Below are 20,509 nucleotides of genomic sequence, written 5' to 3' on the forward strand. Positions count from 1 at the left end.
CTCCCTGCAGGCTGAAATAACACGCACTTTAAATAAATGTCAGAACATATACTGCTACATCACAGCCTCGTAAGTTACTCCTCTGTCTCAGGTAGGCAGCTCTCTTTTCATCCCTGTTTTTTTATTAGCTCTCACACGGCTTTACCTGAGCGGGGGAGGACAAATAGACGATGTACTGAACACATGAGCGCCGCAAAGCGATGTCAGGAATCTGTTTCTTGCTTCAAGCGTGAGACAAACACACGCTGCAGATAAGCAAGGTAAGACTCTCCACACATGATCATGTTTATTTCCTGTATGGGAATCCAAAAGAGGGAGATATTCTGGGCACCAAAGGTCTGAAAGTCTCATTTATTCCTCTATTGAAACAAACATGAGTCATAGTTGGAGCTCTTTGAGTCCTGATTTGGCGTGAAGCTCTCCTGGTTGAATCATCGGCGTTTGTAACCGTGTGTGACGGTATCTGGTTTGAAGAAGAAGGTAGAGACTGTCGACGTAAAAACAAAAAGTGTGGGGAAACTCAGGAGTGTTGAAGGGCTCTACCTGATCGAAACGACTCAACATGTCCACACAAAGTCAGAAAAGTTACCACCCTCATGTTTCTCTGTTAGAGAGAGAGAACATTCACCATACAGCAGCCGCTATCACACAGTCTAAGGCTGCTATTTCACAGCTACCGTGTGTTTGCTTTCATGTCACTCAGTGCATGAGTTGACCTCGTGATTCAATAAAGCCACCTTAAAGGCTTTATATGTGATTTTTTGATCCAGCAGATGTCGCCCTTGAGCACCAGCATGAAACCAAAACAACTTGCACTGCATTGTTGTGTTAGCATGCTAATGCTAGCGATCTTTAATATGCAACAACACGTGTGATGATGATGTATGTAAGAGGAAACCATGCTCAGGCCTGGTTAGTCCTGGAGCAGTGTGAGTGCAGGACAATGGGGAGGGTACGGGACAACTGGGCCTAGTGGGAGATTAAAGTGTTTTTTTAGGAATGAAGATTTTGACCATTTAAAGCTCTTCAACATGTTCACTGTCAGAATTGACATGACAACCTGTGTGAGCATCGACTCCACAGAGGAGGGGGCGGGGGGAGACAGCTCTCTACAATTGAATTTGAATCTGGGATGCAGTACCCATTTTAAACACTAGGTGTCAGAGTTACATATTGCTCCTTTAATGGATCGTGAAAATTATCCGGGGGATATTTTGTTCATTAAGGGAAAATAAAGAAGAACAAAGTGAAAAGTCTGGAAACATGGCTCCTCTTTTTTTGTACCTTAAAGTAAACAATGCTGAATGAAGAGGAGAAACTACTTCATGCATGCAAACCTTTCTTAATGCAGGGTCCTTACTCTCTGTCCAAAAAGGATACCAAAAAGTTATTTATTTTTTTGATGCATTATTCACAAACACTCAAACACGACTGGCAGTGTGTCAAAGCTCTGTGTTCTTTTATATGAACCTAAATACAGCAACACAGGCAAAATTAATGATTACACGCAGACAAACAGGAATGAATGATTTACACAGTCATTGTCTCCGTTTTTGTTACTCTGGGTTAATCCCTGTTACAAAAGCGTTTACCCTTGTGTGTGAGTGTTTTGTAAGTTGCTGCCTCAGGAACATGCTTTTGCACTCAGTACAGAGTTTTCTCGTTTAAGATTGCCAACCTACTAACATCATTTCAAGAACCTCACCCCGTGTACTCCCTTTGTGCAGTTTCTCCCTGAAAACTCAGGTAACCTGCAAGTCCCTAACAGTAACCATCACACACAGATTCATACCTTTCTGTATCCGGTCAACAAACAAACTAAATCCACACCAAGCAGGATTGAAGGTTTCCTCTCGTCCTTGAGAAGGCAGCTTCACGGGAGCTCTTGGCAACATGAAAGTTTTGAATCCCGACTGGAGAAAATGTCCTCTGCTGTTAATTCTGATAGATTCTATTCATCAGAACAGATGTGATATGTGCAGCTGTTGGATTGGAATAAACCACATTCAAACCCTTCAGGAATCTGCACATTTATCCTAAATTCATGAGTGAAAATCATCCGTCCAGATGGGTCCCCAATCTTTGAAAATGACCCGAGCTTAAGAAGAATCACATGAATACTGATGGAATATTAAAGTGACATGCATTCAAATATACACAAGCACTTTGAGGTCATTCATCCATTCTGGACCAGTCATCTCCAAAAAAGGTTCCCTTTAGTCGGGTATATCTGATTGTATGTCGGGGTGTAACGTCAACGCACAACCAAAGCTCATGATTTATGTGCTTACACTGTGAGAGTTCAATCAGGATGAAGCCTTGGCACCTGTCAATAAGTTTTCTTTGAAAACTCCCACAGATGGAAGTTGGATCCAGACGTTTAGAGCAAAGCTAACAAAGGAAAAAATGTGCTGCCCCCTCTGTGCTGACACCTCCGAATGAAGAGGCGCCGACTTCTTCCCATCAAGCAAAAACTTCCGGTGTTGAAAAATGAAGCTGATGTTGAAGTGTAAAATCCTGAAGTTCCTCGAGTGTCCACTAGAGGCTGGCTGCAGAAGCACAGGAAGTCACATACACACCCATTCTAAAAAGTCTGTTTTTACAGCAGAGATTAACATGTTTACAGCCTGGTTCAAAAAAACAAACAGGTCTGATTAGCTCATGTCTCGATCGACACACACTGTACGGGGGATGAATGTTTTGATGACTCATCAGTTTTGATTTGATGAAGGATAAGAGTTATTCACAATAAGGCGTGTAGCTGACCTGATTGACAGGTGGGCGCGGTGTAACGGTTTGTCAGGAGGTTTAAAACCCGCCTCAGCTCCAGCTCTCAGCCTGTTGTTAGGTTGACTGAAAGTTAGACTGAGACAGCATTTCAATCATGGAGACCGCCATTGATGGGACTCCAGCGCCCCCTGCAGGAACAGACGGGTGACCTCACTCTGACTCGGTATGTTACATTTTATGGTTGCCATGTTGAATTTAGATGCCGTCTGTCATTTTGCCCAGGTGCATTTAGGGAAAAAAGCCTTGAAGTTGAGGAATAGACTCGTGACTCAGTGTGAGTGTCTGCAATCGGCTGACCAAGCTAATTGGGCCGTGATCAGCCCTCATGTCCCAGAACTGCACTGCAAACAACTCAAATCTGGTCCTGAAAAAGCCTCCATCCGCATAGTTTATGCCCGTCCTTACAGGTGTTTACAGCCTGGAGAAAATGGGATGTGCAAATGATTATTTTGTTTAGGGTTTGTTTCCTTGCTGCAGAATAATGTACTACCTTTGGGACATTAAAGATTTTGACTGAACTGAATCACTCTAGGTGATCCTGGGACTGCCCCAGGGGTCTCCTCCACTAGGAAACATCCCAGAGGCATCCTTATTAGACACTGAAAGCACCTTAACTGGCTGTTTTAGTGCAAAATAACAACACTTCTACTCTGAACTTTCTCCTGGCGCCTGAGCTCCTCAGCCTGTCACTAAGGCTGATTTCCTGATCTAATGTTTTCTGTCATTCCCGGAAGTCTGTGCCTTCAGGTTAAGGTTAGAATGAAGATCGACAGTTTAAAAAAAGAGCTCTGCCTTTGGACTCAGACAACGAAAGCTGGCAGTGAAACAAAAAGAGGACGCAGCCCCCCTATGACCCTTGGAACTACTTTTTTTCTTTTCTAGGGGAATACCCTTTGGAAGGTCTGTCCGAGCCAAACTGGCAGTGGATCATTAAAGGAGATTCAGAGAAGCTTTATGGAGCGGCAACTTTGGCAGGAAGTCTGTCTTTACCCAGAGCTCATGTCTCCAGGTGAGGGGTTGGAATGACTCCGACTGTTGGCAACATAACATAGAAAGGACAAGGGTCAGAGTCAAAGTGTTTCAGATACCCCCATGACTCTAAGATCTGCCTTTTTCACGGGAATACCTCCTGGAAGCTGGTCCGCGCAAAACTGGCAACAGGTCAGATTTAAAGAGAGTATACCCTGACAGAAAGCCGCCCAGCCCTGAGACTGTCAGTCTGTGTCAGCACTAACAGAACCTCCCACGTATCATGGCTTTAGTCACAGTCCTGCAATTTAGTTTGCTTTCAAAAATCCACAATCCAGCAGCGATAGAGCAAACAACGGCTTACAACAGCGTTTACAACAGCTGCTCATACTTCAGCCCATCGTGTGGGGACGAACCCTACCCAACAGTCAGGGGTTTCTGTCAATCTCAGTCAATGACACAACGTCACATAATATACAAAATCCACTTTACCATGTTTCTCTAACTCTAATATGTGTCCCTAGTCTGTCTACAAACCCCCCAATGATGAGAAAAGTGCATCCTCTTCGTCTTTTACCTGCTCCACTTTTCAGAAAATGTGTGCTCAAACAGGCCGTTTGGAGATTTTCCCTTCATGACATCACAAAGGGCAGTAACCCCTCCCCCAGGTGGGTGACACTCCCACAGCTAGGTGTTTGTTCTGCCCTCTGAGTCTGCCTTCTCACCCTAATAGAACATGGAGCGAGAAAGCCAGAGACACCCAAGCCCTTCCAGAGAGGGGGCGTGGTCAGACACAGCTCATTTGCATATTTAAAGGTACAGACACAGAAACAGCCTGTTCTGAGCAGGGCTGAAATAGAGGGGTTTATAGTCATGATCAAATACAGGATCAGAGTGGATTTAGAACAAGAAACTTCACACACATGTTTTGGAAGGCTCTGAGACTTATTTACACTGAAGAAGAGGAGGAGAATATGTGACCTTTAACCTTTTGTTGATCTATTGTGAGAAATCTGACCAAATAAGTGTTGGATAAAACGGACTTCAATAAATGAAAAGCTTTATATTTCATTGGTTTATGCCACACAATCATCTAAGATGTTTGCTATCCTTACTAAATAAATGTACCTCTTAAAAGAGTCCGGTCCAGGTTCTGTTCCTGCTCAAAGTCGACGTGTCATTTCTCTCCAGGTGCACGGATGAGTCCTGAGCCATGAACGCCTTCAGTGCCGCCACATTGACGATAAACAAGCACGCCCATTCTCTGACCCGTCTGCTGTGTAGGTAACAAACTCTGGACCCCAGCATATGAGACGCATATTACAAGAGAAAACAGCTAAATCAGCAGGCCTGGAGAGGAGGACGTGAACGCTAACACACACGCGCGCACACACACACACACCACACACTCACTAAACAAAAGGCCTGTACACAGCTAATCCAGCAGGTTTGCCCTTGTGGAAGACGAGGTCAGGTTGAGGCCCGAACACACAGAGAGGAGACGCAGCGAGGAAGGAAGCGAAGGTAGGGAACTAGTTTCTAAACAAAAGGGTACTTAAGAAGGTGTTGGAGGGGGAGGAGGTCGGCATTAGTCATTCTGCCTGTATTAATTGGAGTGCAATTACACGGCTTTTGGCCTTGGTAGCACTGACACAGATGGATCGTCAGGCACATCCATCAAACAGTTTTTCCAAGCGTGGGTACGGGCCGCTGTGTGTGGAAGACGGAACAACCAGAGGAAAGAAATGGTGTAAAAGACAGCTGGAGAGAGAATAAAGGGAAGTGGTATCGTCTGTAAAGCTCAGGGTTGTGGCGTGAACACAGAGCAGATGTTCCCGGAGACTTTGTGAACTGTGAGGGGAGGCGGCTCGTCTGAGAAAATATTCTCACCAAGAACTTTTGGCCGCCCTTTCTTCTGCTCCGACTCCCTTTTTTTTTTTTTTTTCTAGTGAGTGTCTTCTCTTTCCTCACATGAGCCTGCTGACTTCATCATCTGTCACCTCCCCGTGTTCCCTCCTCTGTGTTCTCTTTATCTCCGCTCTCCGCTGGCCACAGTGAGCGAACACAGAGACACCAGGCGAGGTGAGAATGTGTCAGCTCTGATCCCTCGCTGTCACATCAGCCTCTGATCTTATCACAGAGCGGGGTTGGGGATCGCAGCCATCTTCGTTAGCATTCAGCCTGTGATCCCTGGGTTCCCGGAGCCCGGCGAGCCTCGGCTTTGAATGACTCAGATGGGAATGAGATGTCAGTGTGTGTGAGGGCAGAAACACCTGCCAGCATCAATCACAAGACTCCAGTGGACACACACACACACAAAAACAAACACAGTTTTGCTTTCACATCAAACTGCTATTAGAAGCTCGTCCAGGAAGACGTTACACACAGATGGACGCAAATGGTTGCAGAATATGTTGAAAGAAAAATACACACTTAATTAAAAGTTCCATCACATGTCTGTCGAGCACACCAACACACAGCACACACACAGTTATCCGCCCGTTGGCTCTCAGGGGGCGTCCTTGCCGTCGTCTCGAGTCTGACAGCGAGTTTTCTGTATTTATGTTTTATTCACACTTTGGTCACCTTGAAAAGCGACAGCTGTAAACAAACAAACACTTTAGGGAGTCCGACCAGAGAGGAGAATAGTTTTCAGTAACCACAGGGTTTTACGATGAGCTGACTGAGTCGCCTGATGGACTGTGAGCCGACGGCGCCGCTCTGAATGCAGATGAGCGCTGATCACACCCGGGTTTGAAACACAGAGACGAGGGAGGACGGTAAGTTAGCGGGGGGGAGGGGAGGGGGTTAAACATGTGAGAGCTGCTGTGTGAACGGGTGAAGCTCCAAATCCCCGGGTCAGTTGATCGTTCGTTATTTGATTGATCGCAGATTCTGACCTGGTTGTTCACACATGCACCTCACAGCGGGAGACTAGGAGAGGAGGGGGGGGGCTTTCAGCATCAGGCTTCATTTCTCAACACCAGGAGGTTGCCGCTCGTTTTTATCATGACGAAAAAAAATCACCAAAAACGGGCACCCTGATTGGTCGGGTTGGTACAGAAACTAAAGAAAACTTCACCCACAGCCATGTCGGATCAGACATGTGTCCTGTGAGATGATAAACATCCTGGTCGTTTATTGGATTCAGACGTCTTTAATGCAGTGACAGAGAGACGGGGGAAACATCTGCTGAACGATGAAAATCAGAGAGTCGACTCAAAGCGAGCAGTCTGGAGCCAAATGTTATTTTCCCCTCGTCCGTCTGCTTCTCGTGAAGAAGTCAAATCTCGTTAGTGTTTTCTGTAACGGCCAAATAAAAAGGAGGACAAACATATTTATTGCACTGAGACCTTGAGACACTTTTATTGCACTCTAACAAAAAAAAAAAAACATTAGAAATGTTACTGGAAGTGTCCCAGGGTGCACGTTACAGTGCGGCGCTGTCGGGTCAGGAAGCGTCTGTCTGTGTGTGAAATATACTCTGCACAGTCGTCTTCATGTGTTCTCCTGCAGGGTCGCTACACAAAGATCAACTATCCCACTCTGAGTCGGAGTCAGCCGAACACTTTGAGCAGACCAAACAGAACTCATCTTTACTGCAGTGACTGTTCAGCCTGTGCTTCTTAAAGGAGTACAGACAAATAAAACAATTATAAATGTAATAGAAGAAGCTCCCTCAGGCTGCCCCGCCTACACTGTACGATTTCAGGCTGATTCAGAAATGATTTTTAGGGTGGTACAATTGTGTGTGCGTGGCAAGAGAGAGAGAGAGCGTTTCTGCCGGTGTGTGTAGCCCAGTTAAGCCGTGCATTAGAGAAAACTGAACTCAACCTCTGCCGGTGGGAGTTTTCTAATTAAATCGTGAATTCTTCGTCCTGATTTCACTCTCGGGTCGTTTCAGACCTTGTACAATGTGAGCCCGTAAATCGTGAGCTCTGGTCGTGTATCCTAAACGATTCAGTCGTCCAGTGTGAGCTGACATTACCACGACTATAACACAATAGTTCAGTGTAGGCCGGGCTTAAGAGGATGCATTCATACATTAATACATTATACAATTCTACAATTCACTTATCCAAAGCGACGTACATCAGAGAGTAAGAACAACACAAGCAAGGATCTAATAAAAAGGGAACAATGTCAGTAAGAGCAAACGATCAGCTTTGAGTCCGATTGGACACACAGGTGCTGACAGGAAGTGACCAGAGGCAAAGCACAACATTGACAGCAGTTCTTGAGAGCTCTAATCAGTATAGAAACCATCTTATGAGTCGTCGTTATCAAACAAATGACACGTCATTACCATCATCATCATCATCAATAATATGGAGACCATCATCATTAAGTTAGTAGGTGTTCATAAAGAGCTGGGTCTTTAGCTTTTTCTTAAAGGTGCAGAGGGACTCTGCAGATTGAATGGAGTTTAGAAGTTCATTCCACCACCGGGGGGCGACAGAGGAGAAGAGTCTAGTCAGAGACTTAGGACCCTGTTGTGAAGGTTGGATCAGACGCCTTTCATTGGCAGAGCGTAGTGGGCGGGAGGGAGTGTAGACCTGGATGAGAGAGTTAAAGTAAGGAGGAGCCGTTTTTGTCTCTGTTTTGTAAGCGAGCAGCAGAGTTTTAAATTTGAAACAAGCGAAACTGGGAGCCAGTGTAAGGAGATGAACAGCAGAGTGACATGTGCTCTTTTAGGAAGGCTGAAGACCAGTTGTGCTGCTGCATTTTGTATCATCTGCAGAGGTTTGATAGTTCATGTAGGAAGACCTGCCAGTAGATTACAGTTTACTCGAGGAGTTTTCTGGTTGTTTTTCTCGAGATCTTCACCTTTTTATTATTTTTTCTCGTGTTATAAATTTATAATAATAAAAATCAAGAGTTCATTTCTCGAGATCTTGAGCTTGTTATCACGGGGGTAATGATGTTATCTTGTAATAATTAAAAGATTAAGTCAAGATCTCAGGAAATGTGTGGATTCATGTCCACTTCGGGCTTCCGTAGTATCCAGACTGATTCTGTAACCATGGAAACCCCTGCAGATTCCTCCTGCAACAATTCAATCCATCCACTTGAAGAACTGATTGTTTCCAAGATGTTAAAGTTGTGATTTTGCTGCTTTAAAGCTCTGAGAAAATGTTCTGTTGATCAATCTATTCATGAGAAAAAGCAGATTTGGATCATAAAAAAGGTTTGTTTATGTCCACTGTTCCCAAGAAAAGACATCCGGGGTAAAAGGAGTGAAATAGAGTTAGAGGTCGTTAGGGAAACAAGAAAACTCAAATAAGGAATAAATTCAAGAACGAGGAAGAAACAGGAGAGGAGACAAGAAGAGGAACCAAGGAAAGGACAGCGAACAGAGGAGAGGAGACAAGAAGGGAGGAGGAGGAGATTAAGGAAGCATCTAGAGAAGAGAAGGAAAGGAAACGAGGAGGAATCAAGGAGTGACTGACATTAAGTCTCCCTCACTCGCTTGCTCACTCCCCCCCCCCCCCCCCCCCCCTGCTCGTTTCAGTTAGTTTGTTCTGCTAACACACCCCCGTTTACCGCTGCGTCCCTCAGGACCCGCCTCATGTTTGAATAATGACAGAATAGAAACGGATAATAATCTCCGTCTTACCCCCCTGCAGGCTCGTGTGTGTGTGTGTGTGTGTGTGTGTGTGTGGCTTCTCCACGCTGCTCGGTTACTTTCTGATGACAAACAACAGAGCGTCCAGTTTGTCTAAAAATGTGTCTGGTCCACGTGTGGCGTTCAGCCTCCCTGTCACACACAGACGCTCCGACAAATCCACGAGGCAGAAACACAGCAGATAGAGAGTTCAAATGGATTCACGCCGCATATGACAGAAACTGGAAATGGATTTCAGAGCCTGTCAAAACAAACAATGCTCTCCTGCTGCAGGCTCGCACTGAGACAGCCAGAGGGGGATTGGAGGATATCGCTGAGCTCGCCACGACTCCCCACTCCCTCGCCATCAACTTCAACTCTGCTCTTAATGCATACAGTTCACATGCAGGCCAACACACACACACACACACACACACACACACACATAAAAGCGTGCATGGGCTGAGAGATGCATGCAAACACACGCAGCAGTAAATACCACTTGTTTATAATCCAGCAGTTTGCTGTCACGCTCACGTTACAGCGCATCATGGCTGCCGTGTCCTCTCGTGTGAAACAATCAGACCGAGCTGAGCTATGTGACCCCTGCAGCCTGATATCGACTCCGTGTTCACACCGCACCGCACATGGCGAGGACACGGCCGGGACATGCACCGCTCCACTGGGAATAGTGGGAGGAATCAGTCGGACCGCGGTCTGAAAGTGTTGAACTGCAAACTGGAGCTGCAACACAAAATCAAGCAGGGGATTTATTTTTAAACCAAGGCCACATCAGTTAGCATGTCGGCGCTTAAATAAAAAGTTGTTTTCTTCATCCTGCAGCGGTGAAGCAGTAACGTCTAAAACATAGATCAAAGTGTGTCCAGGAAAACAATCCACTGAAACCAGAATCAGTTTTCATTCTCAAGAAGGTTCCCTGTTCAGACGTTTTGATTTCAACCGTCGTGCACTTTCATCCTCAAAAACATCTTTAACGCTGCAGCAAGCACAGCGCTACACCGGGGCTAGGGGGGCGCTATAGCCCCATCTCAAATCTGTCTAGCCCTGGTTAATCCCCCTCACGTGTGTCTGCTTTTTTTTTATTTTTAAAAAGAGAGAAGTTAAAAATTATGAATTCATGCAAATCGACTATTCATAGCATCTCAAACAAATAAGTCAAGCTCCCGCTCAGCACCAGGAGAAGAAAAAAAATCCTGGTGCCGTCCCTGCACTGCGGTATACATGCCGGACCAGTAGTTGGCGCTGTGACTTTCCAACCAAACGACATGCACATGTGCACATCCTCTTCCGTCCACAGAGCGCCAAAGGTGTAGACTTACACAGATGTGTCATGTATGGTCGTTTGCGGGGACGGACGATGAGGAGGGGTTGTTACTCCAAGTGACTTAAAACTACAAAGAGTCGAGAAAGTCAAGAAAATGTCGACTGGTAGTGAGCAGCACAAACTGACCTCAGGGGCGCGGTGAACACCTAGCGTTTTTTTCCTGAGCGCCAGCATCTTTTTTTAAATTGTTTTTTATTAGGAGAGAGCGTTTGCAGCAGCAGGCGGTTACCCAAAGAAGCGTCTTTTTTAAAGCGGTGTGCCTTCTTTGTGCGGCTCCTTGCGCTTTGGGTTGTAAATATTTCCATTTTTTTTAGAAAGGCATTGTAATATAAAATATAAATACATATAAATATAAAATATAAATACATATAAATATAAAATATTCCCCTTATTTATGTCTCCTACCGATCGTACCATGTACCCACATCCGTGTCCAGAAAAAGTAGCTGGTCCAGCGTCCTCCATTTGATGCTCATAGTGCATCAAATATGAAACATGCAGTAAAAATAAACGGAGCAGTGTCGGCCATACGGCGGCCGTTTTCAAAAGCCTGTTGTCATGGAGACAGGACGCACCTTCTCAGGGCTCAAACGTTTCAGACAAGTGCTCCTGACCGTGGGAAAAAACGCCAGGTGGACATGTAAACGCTTCATTATGTAAAATAAGTTGAAGGTTTGAGAACACTGGAATGACCCTTTAACGCTGGCTCAGCGCCCGGGGCTGTGAGTCATGTGGATCAACACAGCGCTGAGAACAGATGCATGATCCTTGATGTTGGTGCTCACTGGTCCCAATGACACATGACAGAGAGATGCTAATGAAGCCAAAGAGCCATCGACAGCTCGACTGTCGACGTGATGTTCAGTGTCAGAGGAGATGTTAGAGCACTGACAGGAAACTGAACCAGCAGATTATTCTGAAAGCTTTGTTTAATATTTTAAATTTCCTACATATCCTTACAAATGACGCCCCTTCCTCCACATGAGATATCTATATTTCATACACTGACTCTGCAGCACGGCGCTCCGGGGAGAGGCGATGACATCATCATTAAATTAACAGTATGTGATGGGGTTCAGTCCCGTGGAGAATCCGTTCTGCTCTCTAACTTCAGACCGTCAGACGTATTTTTACTTCTGTCATCTGGGCGTCTTTACGCTCATACTGCGGCCTCGCTGTAAAGAACAAGATTCAAGAAGGTGGACAAAAACTCAATAATCGGATCAGATCGAGGTCGGTTCATGTCGGCTGACAGAGACAGACTTTTCAAGCGGTCTCTGTGTACGGTGGTTTGGTCCACACCAGAGTTTGACAGCGTTTACAGGAGTGAAAACACCTTAAAAACATGCTAGTTAGCCGTATTCAGATAACAACATGCTAGCTGATGATAAAGCTTTCTCTCTGTTCATCATCACTGATCACGTCTTAAAGACCACAGGCAGACCTGACGCAGCTTCAGAAACAGTTTGGGTGGATGAGCAGGTCCTGTTTGAGGAGGACTGATGTGGTCCTGGTTCAGGAAGATAGAGGTGGTCCTGGTTCAGGAGGATTGACGTGGTCCTGGTCGGCAGACCCTTAACCATCTTCACTGGTTGGTTACTTATGTCACCCTGTCCTGTGTGTGTGTGTGTGTGTGTGTGTGTGTGTGTGTGTGTGTGTGTGTGTGCATTAAACCCTCCATAATGTGAGTGAGCATGCATGAGTATTTTAACATCGTTATTTCAATTATTTGTGTGTTGTGTGGTCGGGAATACATTGTGACAGCTCATGAATAATTCTAGTCCTGTGCGGGAAGCGTGTGTTTATGTACCCTTTAGACTGCTTATTGACGTGACACACACACACACACACACACACACACGCACACGCACACACACACTGAAATGATAATGCCACAGATAATTAAGGGTGATACTGAAGTACAAAATGGATGAGATAGTCCCTGTTCGAGTCTAATTAAAAGGTTTCTTGGCTCTCGATCGCGGAAAATTAATATGAATGCTCATGGAAAGATACACTCATGTATGTCAACTCTTTCCGCCCCTGCACACACACACACACACACACAGAAATAAATGATAAGAATGTAGTTCTGGCAGAAAGCTGGGGCTTCACGGTGTATCTGACGTACTAAAGGAGAAATGTAGAGGAGATAAACCAGATGGATCTGTGCAGTCAATTTTAATTTACAGTGTAATGCAGAGGATCATATTCCACACACACACACACACACACACACATGATCACACTTATTACTAAGTGACTGTTTACAGATTTGCTTCGTTTTATTTTGTTCCAGTAACATGAAAAAACATGTGAGAGACGTTAAGAGACGTGAGTGAAACAGGAGTCAGTTTACACAGCTACATTTATTTTTTTTAAAGATAAGAGTCAGCTGGCTATTCCTTCTAAATAAAATACAGACTTACGCTGAAGTAAAGCCGCTCAATCTTCCTACATACATGTGTGGTGTGCTCGTCCGTTAGAGCGTCACATTCAACAACTAGCTTCAGTTTAAAACATTAATAATAATAGACTTTATTTGGCATGGACATCACAGATACATTGGACGAACCAGATGCATTTGTTTAAGTGTTTTAGCAAGCATTTAAGATTAAGATAGGGAAAACAATTAAGATAGGGGCAAAAGCGATAAAACAGAGAAAACAATAAGGAGAGAATAAATAAATAGACTTAAACCGTAGAGCAAAGGCAGCATGATCAAACAATAAAACAATAAACCAGCTGATTAAAAATAAAACATGTTAAAACCAAGCCAAAAATGAAGCTGATGTTGAAGTGTAAAATCCTGCAGTTCCTCGAGTGTCCACTAGAGGCTGGCTGCAGAAGCACAGGAAGTCACATACACACCCATTCTAAAAAGTCTGTTTTTACAGCAGAGATTAACATGTTTACAGCCTGGTTCAAAAAAACAAATAGGTCTGATTAGCTCATGTCTCGATGGACACACACTGTACGGGGGGTGAATGTTTTGATGACTCATCAGTTTTGATTTGATGAAGGATAAGAGTTATTCACAATAAGGCGTGTAGCTGACCTGATTGACAGGTGGGCGCGGTGTAACGGTTTGTCAGGAGGTTTAAAACCCTCCTCAGCTCCAGCTCTCAGCCTGTCGTTAGGTTGACTGAAAGTTAGACTGAGACAGCATTTCCAGCATGGAGACCGCCATCGATGGGACTCCAGCGCCCCCTGCAGGAACAGACAGGTGACCTCACTCTGACTTCAAACATTCATATTTACAGTCTGTGGTTAAAGCACGTAGGTGGACACTGAGTGCGATAACTTCTACATAGCGTGCAGCAGGGAGCCTTTCAGGTGGGCGTTTCCATAAGTGTGTGGCGTCATGTGAAAGATATGAATTGAGATTGGGACGATGAACTCGTCAGGAAAATGTTTTGTTGTTGATTTTATTTGGAAGTTGTTAGTGAAAAAAAGAAGAAACTAGAAATGAAATAAAGTGACTCCAGAACAAACGTGTTTTTTTTTAGGAAAGTCTTTTAAAACACTCGGGAGGTTTGAAAAATAAACCCTGCGAGGGTGCCACGGAACACAGAGAAAAGTTTGAGACCCCTGCAGCCATGTTGAAGCCTTTAACAGTGCGTGTGCGCCGCAGGCAGAAACACACACACAGTGACAAACACACACACGGCGGTGACATTGTGGCAGAGGACCAGTCACTGTGAGCAATCAGAGCAGCGTAGAGAGACAAAGATGCCACAAACGTGTCAGCATCCGTCAACATCAGAATCCACAGTCGTCCACTCACATCCTGTCAACAGGAGGAGAGAGAGAGAGGAGGGGGAGAGAGAGGAGGAGAGAGAGGAGGAGAGCGAGAGGAGGGGAGAGAGAGAGGAGGGGGAGAGAGGGAGGAAGGGAGAGAGAGGAGGGGAGAGAGAGGAGGAGAGAGAGAGAGAGGAAGAGAGAGAGGAGGAGGAAGATAAACGAGGAGGAGAAAAGAGAAAAGGAGATGAGAAGGGGGAGTAGGAGGTACTGAGGAGAGGGGAGAAGGGAGGAAAGAGGGAGAAGATGAGATGAGTTGGAGGTAATGAGAGGAGAGAGGGGAGAGGAGATGAGAGGGGGAGAAGGGAGGAAATAGAGGACAGGGTGGAGAAAAGAGAAGAGGAGATGAGCAGGAGTAGGAGGTATGAGAGGAGAGGAGAGGAATGGTGGGAGACAGAAAGACAAGCAGGTGGTTAGACAGGGAGAGAGACGGGTAGAGGAAATGGTGGACTGACAGGTGCAAGTGTAGGTAGACAGACAATGCAGAAACACAGGTGGACAGACAGATGAAAAAAAGGGAAAGACAGGCAGGTCAGGAGAAAGGGAGAAAGACAGGTAGACGGCCTGGAATCCAGAAAGGTGAGTGGACAGCTGGAGAGACAGGTGGATTGACAGGTGGACAGTGAGACAGACAGGGTAGAACAATATTTAGCCACACAGACAGACAGGCAGGTAAACAGAAAGGTGGACACAGACATGAAGAGACAGACAGGTGAAGGGAGAAGGAGACGAACAGGTGCACAGAGAGAGGAGAAAATAAATCATGATGTTACATTCAGGGAAACAATGATACAGAAATACATCGTCATCCCGACCCGTGTGACACATTTATCTAATCACTGCAGAGCATCAATATTTTAATTTGAAAATCACGATACTCTAAAGAGAGTTTCCTGCCACTTAGAGTCGGAGAGACAGGAAGACAGGTGGAAGGACAATACACAGAACATGTGGATCTTAACAGTAATCGTATGAAAGCTGACATCAGTGACTCTGTGAGGATGGAGACACTCTGATTTAAAGATGGAGAAAAAGAAAAAGTCTGGCTGACACAGATTTAGAAAATCCAGTTAAATATTAAACAGCTGGTTTTTGTCTTTGGTTTAGTTTCTCTTAAAATTTAATTGAAAGTCAAAGCGTTTTCATCTGCAACAATTTCAAACATTAAAGGCCGAGGCACTAGAAATGTTTGGAAACACAACATCCAAACTGGGCCCCTCCTCCTCCTGGGCTCATCGCCCCCAGAAGCTCCGCCCCCTGCAGGACGTAGTGTTTACGTTTACTGCTTGTACCTACACTGCAAGCTAACGCACGCTAGCACAAGCTAACCGCAGGTGTTTGTCACCTGCCCGTCCAACAGGAAGCAGACCAACTCCACGTCCACGGTTAAAAAGACAACACAAGGTTCACCCTCCTTTTAGAACTAGCTTTATCTGCTCTGTGTTTCTCCTCACTGTGATTATATTTTCTCTTCTTTGCTGCTACGTCAACGTCCCTCATATTTAGTAGTTTGAATCACGCCCAATCACTGAATTGTATCCACTCCTAAACTCACCTGCTACGCTGTCATTGGCTGGAGGAAACACACCAGCTCCCCGCCCAGAAACGTCCCGAGTCAACCAGAACAAAGCAGTAAAACAGAACAAAACAGTAAAATCCAGTCAGAGGACAGAGTCTCTGCAGACACAGTCACCAGCACACATGTATGGAGGCCCAGAAGGGACGATGGAGCAGCTTCACTTTAGGAGAAGTCTGTATTTTATTTTGAAGGAGAAAGCTGCTGACTTTTTAAACAGTTTTTAGTTTTGGATGTTGCAGAAGAAGTCAGAGTAAATGAGCTGAGTTTGGTCTCTGATGTCCACACACAGTCTGGACAGGGTTTCAGGGTTTCAGCAGCAGTGAAGCTTTCCTCTTTCATAAAGCTCGTCTATAAAAAACACTCACTGGTCTCTTCTCTGACGCTTTAAGTTCCACCTCGACGTGTGACCTGCTGGTATTTTCAGACACCCACTGAGTCATGTGAAGTTTCTCCACCTCTAATTGTATTAGTGGATCCCAGAGAGAGATGATAAAATCTCTGAAGCTGCAGGGGAAGCTCACACACAGAACACACACACACGGACCAACAGCACCACCCTGTGGTCAGCTGCGGGACTGCACAGACATCACAGTCTCTCCTGAAAACCTGCAGATTCTTTCAAGGCTTTTTGAGAGGAACTTATTGATCCTAAACCTTTATGAAATGCAGATAAGAAAATGGTTGTTGACCTTAAGAGCGTGAGGTACTAAAAACACCTGGAACTTAACGAGCAGTTCTCATTGGATGATTTTAAGCAGACGATTAATGACTTGGAGGCAGGTGAATGGTAAATGGACTTGAGCTTGTATATTTCTTTTCTAGTCTTCTGACTCCTCAAAGCTCTTTCACACTGCAGGTCACACCTACACATTCACACACTGATGGTAGAGGCTGCTGAGTAAAGAGTCCATCAGTATTAACTCATCCATTCATACACATTCAAACACTGATGGTAGAGGCTGCTGTGTAAAGAGTCCATCAGTATTAACTCATCCATTCATACACATTCAAACACTGATGGTAGAGGCTGCTGTGTAAAGAGTCCATCAGTATTAACTCATCCATTCATACAGATTCACACACTGATGGTAGAGGCTGCTGTGTAAAGAGTCCATCAGTATTAACTCATCCATTCATACACTGATGGTAGAGGCTGCTGAGTAAAGAGTCCATCAGTATTAACTCATCCATTCATACACATTCACACACTGATGGTAGAGGCTGCTGTGTAAAGGGTCCATCAGTATTAACTCATCCATTCATACACATTCACACACTGATGGTAGAGGCTGCTGAGTAAAGAGTCCATCAGTATTAACTCATTCATTCATACACTGATGGTAGAGGCTGCTGTGTAGAGTCCATCAGTATTAACTCATCCATTCATACACATTCACACACTGATGGTAGAGGCTGCTGAGTAAAGAGTCCATCAGTATTAACTCATCCATTCATACACATTCACACACTGATGGTAGAGGCTGCTGTGTAAAGAGTCCATCAGTATTAACTCATCCATTCATACACATTCAAACACTGATGGTAGAGGCTGCTGTGTGAAGAGTCCATCAGTATTAACTCATCCATTCATACACATTCACACACTGATGGTAGAGGCTGCTGTGTAAAGAGTCCATCAGTATTAACTCATCCATTCATACACTGATGGTAGAGGCTGCTGAGTAAAGAGTCCATCAGTATTAACTCATCCATTCATACACATTCACACACTGATGGTAGAGGCTGCTGTGTAAAGAGTCCATCAGTATTAACTCATCCATTCATACACATTCACACACTGATGGTAGAGGCTGCTGAGTAAAGAGTCCATCAGTATTAACTCATTCATTCATACACTGATGGTAGAGGCTGCTGTGTAGAGTCCATCAGTATTAACTCATCCATTCATACACATTCACACACTGATGGTAGAGGCTGCTGAGTAAAGAGTCCATCAGTATTAATTCATCCATTCATACACATTCACACACTGATGGTAGAGGCTGCTGTGTAAAGAGTCCATCAGTATTAACTCATCCATTCATACACATTCAAACACTGATGGTAGAGGCTGCTGTGTAAAGAGTCCATCAGTATTAACTCATCCATTCATACACATTCACACACTGATGGTAGAGGCTGCTGTGTAAAGAGTCCATCAGTATTAACTCATCCATTCATACACACTCACGCGCCGCCCACCGAGCCACTTGTGGTTGAGTGTTTTGCCCATGCGACATGTGGCTAAACTCGTTAAAGTCTCAGACATGCAGAGGAGGATCTGAACTGGATCAGGGTTTGTATGCACTCACCCGGATGAAGAAAGTCCTCCTCAGCTGAAACGTGTTGATCGTTCACAAACCAGTCCTCTACAAACCAGTCCAGTCCAGTTTGAGGGTCATCAGGTGAGCATCAAACTCTACCGACATGCTCACCTGTGCGTCACGTGACTTTTGGGGTACGTTGGATTCGGTTCACTTCTTACACACGTTAAGTTTGATGTGACGTAGAGCTTTACCTTTTTTGTCTAATGGTAGACGGGGTCAGGCCTCTACACCTGTCCGTGCTCTATGGTGCATTCATGTGGTGTCGGGCGAATCGGAAAAACAAGTGTCGAGTTATAAAATGCACATGAACACCTGCTCAAGTCAGAACAACTCGGAAACTCTGGAAAGAAAGAGGCGCCCGACTTGCCGACTTGACGTCAGAATCGTCATCATATGTTTAATTAATGTTAACAAACCTTTTAGTAATACCTTATAGTCAAATATTCTCTCTCTCTCTCCTCTATTTAGCTGGAGCCGTTTTATCTTGGAACAAAAACCATCTGTCATGAATATAAACTAATAACTGAAGACTGAGAGCATGAGAGCGAGCAGCTTTTATTTCATGGGGAGTTGATTCACAGACAGGAAACGTTCAACGACGATGCATGCAGGCGGATATCCAGTCATCATGCTCTCACTGTTATAAAAGAAAAACAATTATTTTAAAGACCGATCCGTTCAAAAAGTCCAGAATGTAAGGAGACACGTTCACAAAAACCTAAAACACATTAATCAGTTCAAGCTTTAAGTACAAGAATTAAACTACGAGAATCACAGCGTCCGATAACGGTACATTTCCTTTAAATCAAACATCATCCATCACAGACATGGCGTTTCAAACTGACCATCAAATGCAGAACGTCATGCAGAAAGGCGTTGTTCCTTGGGGCAGTACACGGCCGTCACAGTCTTTTGGCATACGAAAAAAAGGACAGGAAATGTGCGCTGAAGGTCAAATGAACACGTTTAAGTGAGCACACACACACACACACACACACACACACACACACACACACACACACCTGTCCATCCCTCCATTTTCTTCCTCTGATTTGAGGTTGGGTCGCGGTGGCAGAGAGCGCAGTAAGTCAACCCAGACGTCCCTCTCCCCAGCAACGTTTTCCAGCTCCTCCTCTTGGGGGATTCCGAGGCGTTCCCAGGCTAGACGGGATATATAATCCCTCCAGCGAGCTCTGGGTCTAATCAGGGTCTCCTCCCAGTTGGGCGTGTCCAGAAAACCTCCAAAGGGAGGCGTCCAGGAGGATCCTGATCAGACGCCCAAACCACCTCAACTGGCTCCTTTGTCATGTGATGCACCTGTCGTCCATCTTTAAGTTGACTCGGGTGAGACGTCCTCATGAAGCTGCAGGATGTTCTCACTGATGATGAACGCTGCTGCGTGAAGCTTAAAGAACGAGGTGGTTGGTTTTTTTTTGTTAAAATGCACAGCAGGTTAGAGAGCGTGTTCTTCACAAGGCCGGAGTGATTTTTATGATCAGGAATAAAAACTCCAAATATCACAATGAAGAACACAAATGCATTTCAAAACGTAACCGCACACCCTGAAATGTTGTTTTTAATGACGTGCAGTGATTTCACCTTAGCTGCAGCGATGCTCAGGTGTACCTTAAGACACTAGTAGGGCGTTCACACCTGCAGAAAACTCCTGAAAAACCTCCTGATATTTCCAGGAGGAGCTGCTTGTGTGACAGAAAAACAGACACATTTTCCTCGTATTTATTCTGCAGGAAGTCAGTGTGAGCTGATCTGAGAACGCCCCCCCCCGGCCAGGTGGACGAATAAGCGACCACATCGTCAAGATGAACGTCCCAACGACCACATGATAAGTGCACTTCCTAATTCGAGATTTAATCCTTAAATGTTGCTAATTTCATCTCCGAAATCAAAGCAAACTAAAGGTTAGCTAATAAGTCTAAACAGTGGATTGTACAGAAGATTAATTATGAATTCCTTATCACCTGTTTAGGATGGTTTTTTGGTTGTTTTTTTTGGGACATTTTGATGCATCTTTTGCTAAAATAAATACGTTACTATGATAACCTAATTCAATAAAATCCATTAAAGCGTTTCAG

At 44.8% G+C, this 20,509-nt stretch overlaps 1 long non-coding RNA gene across 1 annotated transcript; it reads right to left on the reverse strand.

The window, feature by feature from the left end:
* Positions 1 to 18,951: 18,951 nt before the first annotated feature.
* On the reverse strand, positions 18,952 to 20,139 carry LOC132992229 (uncharacterized). Its single transcript, XR_009676307.1, has 2 exons — positions 19,439 to 20,139; positions 18,952 to 19,361 (listed from the first exon to the last, which is right to left on the reverse strand). It is a non-coding gene; the product is annotated as an uncharacterized LOC132992229 (long non-coding RNA).
* Positions 20,140 to 20,509: the final 370 nt, after the last annotated feature.

This window comes from Labrus mixtus, chromosome 17 (genome assembly GCF_963584025.1).
Source record: "Labrus mixtus chromosome 17, fLabMix1.1, whole genome shotgun sequence".
Taxonomy (NCBI): domain Eukaryota; kingdom Metazoa; phylum Chordata; class Actinopteri; order Labriformes; family Labridae; genus Labrus; species Labrus mixtus.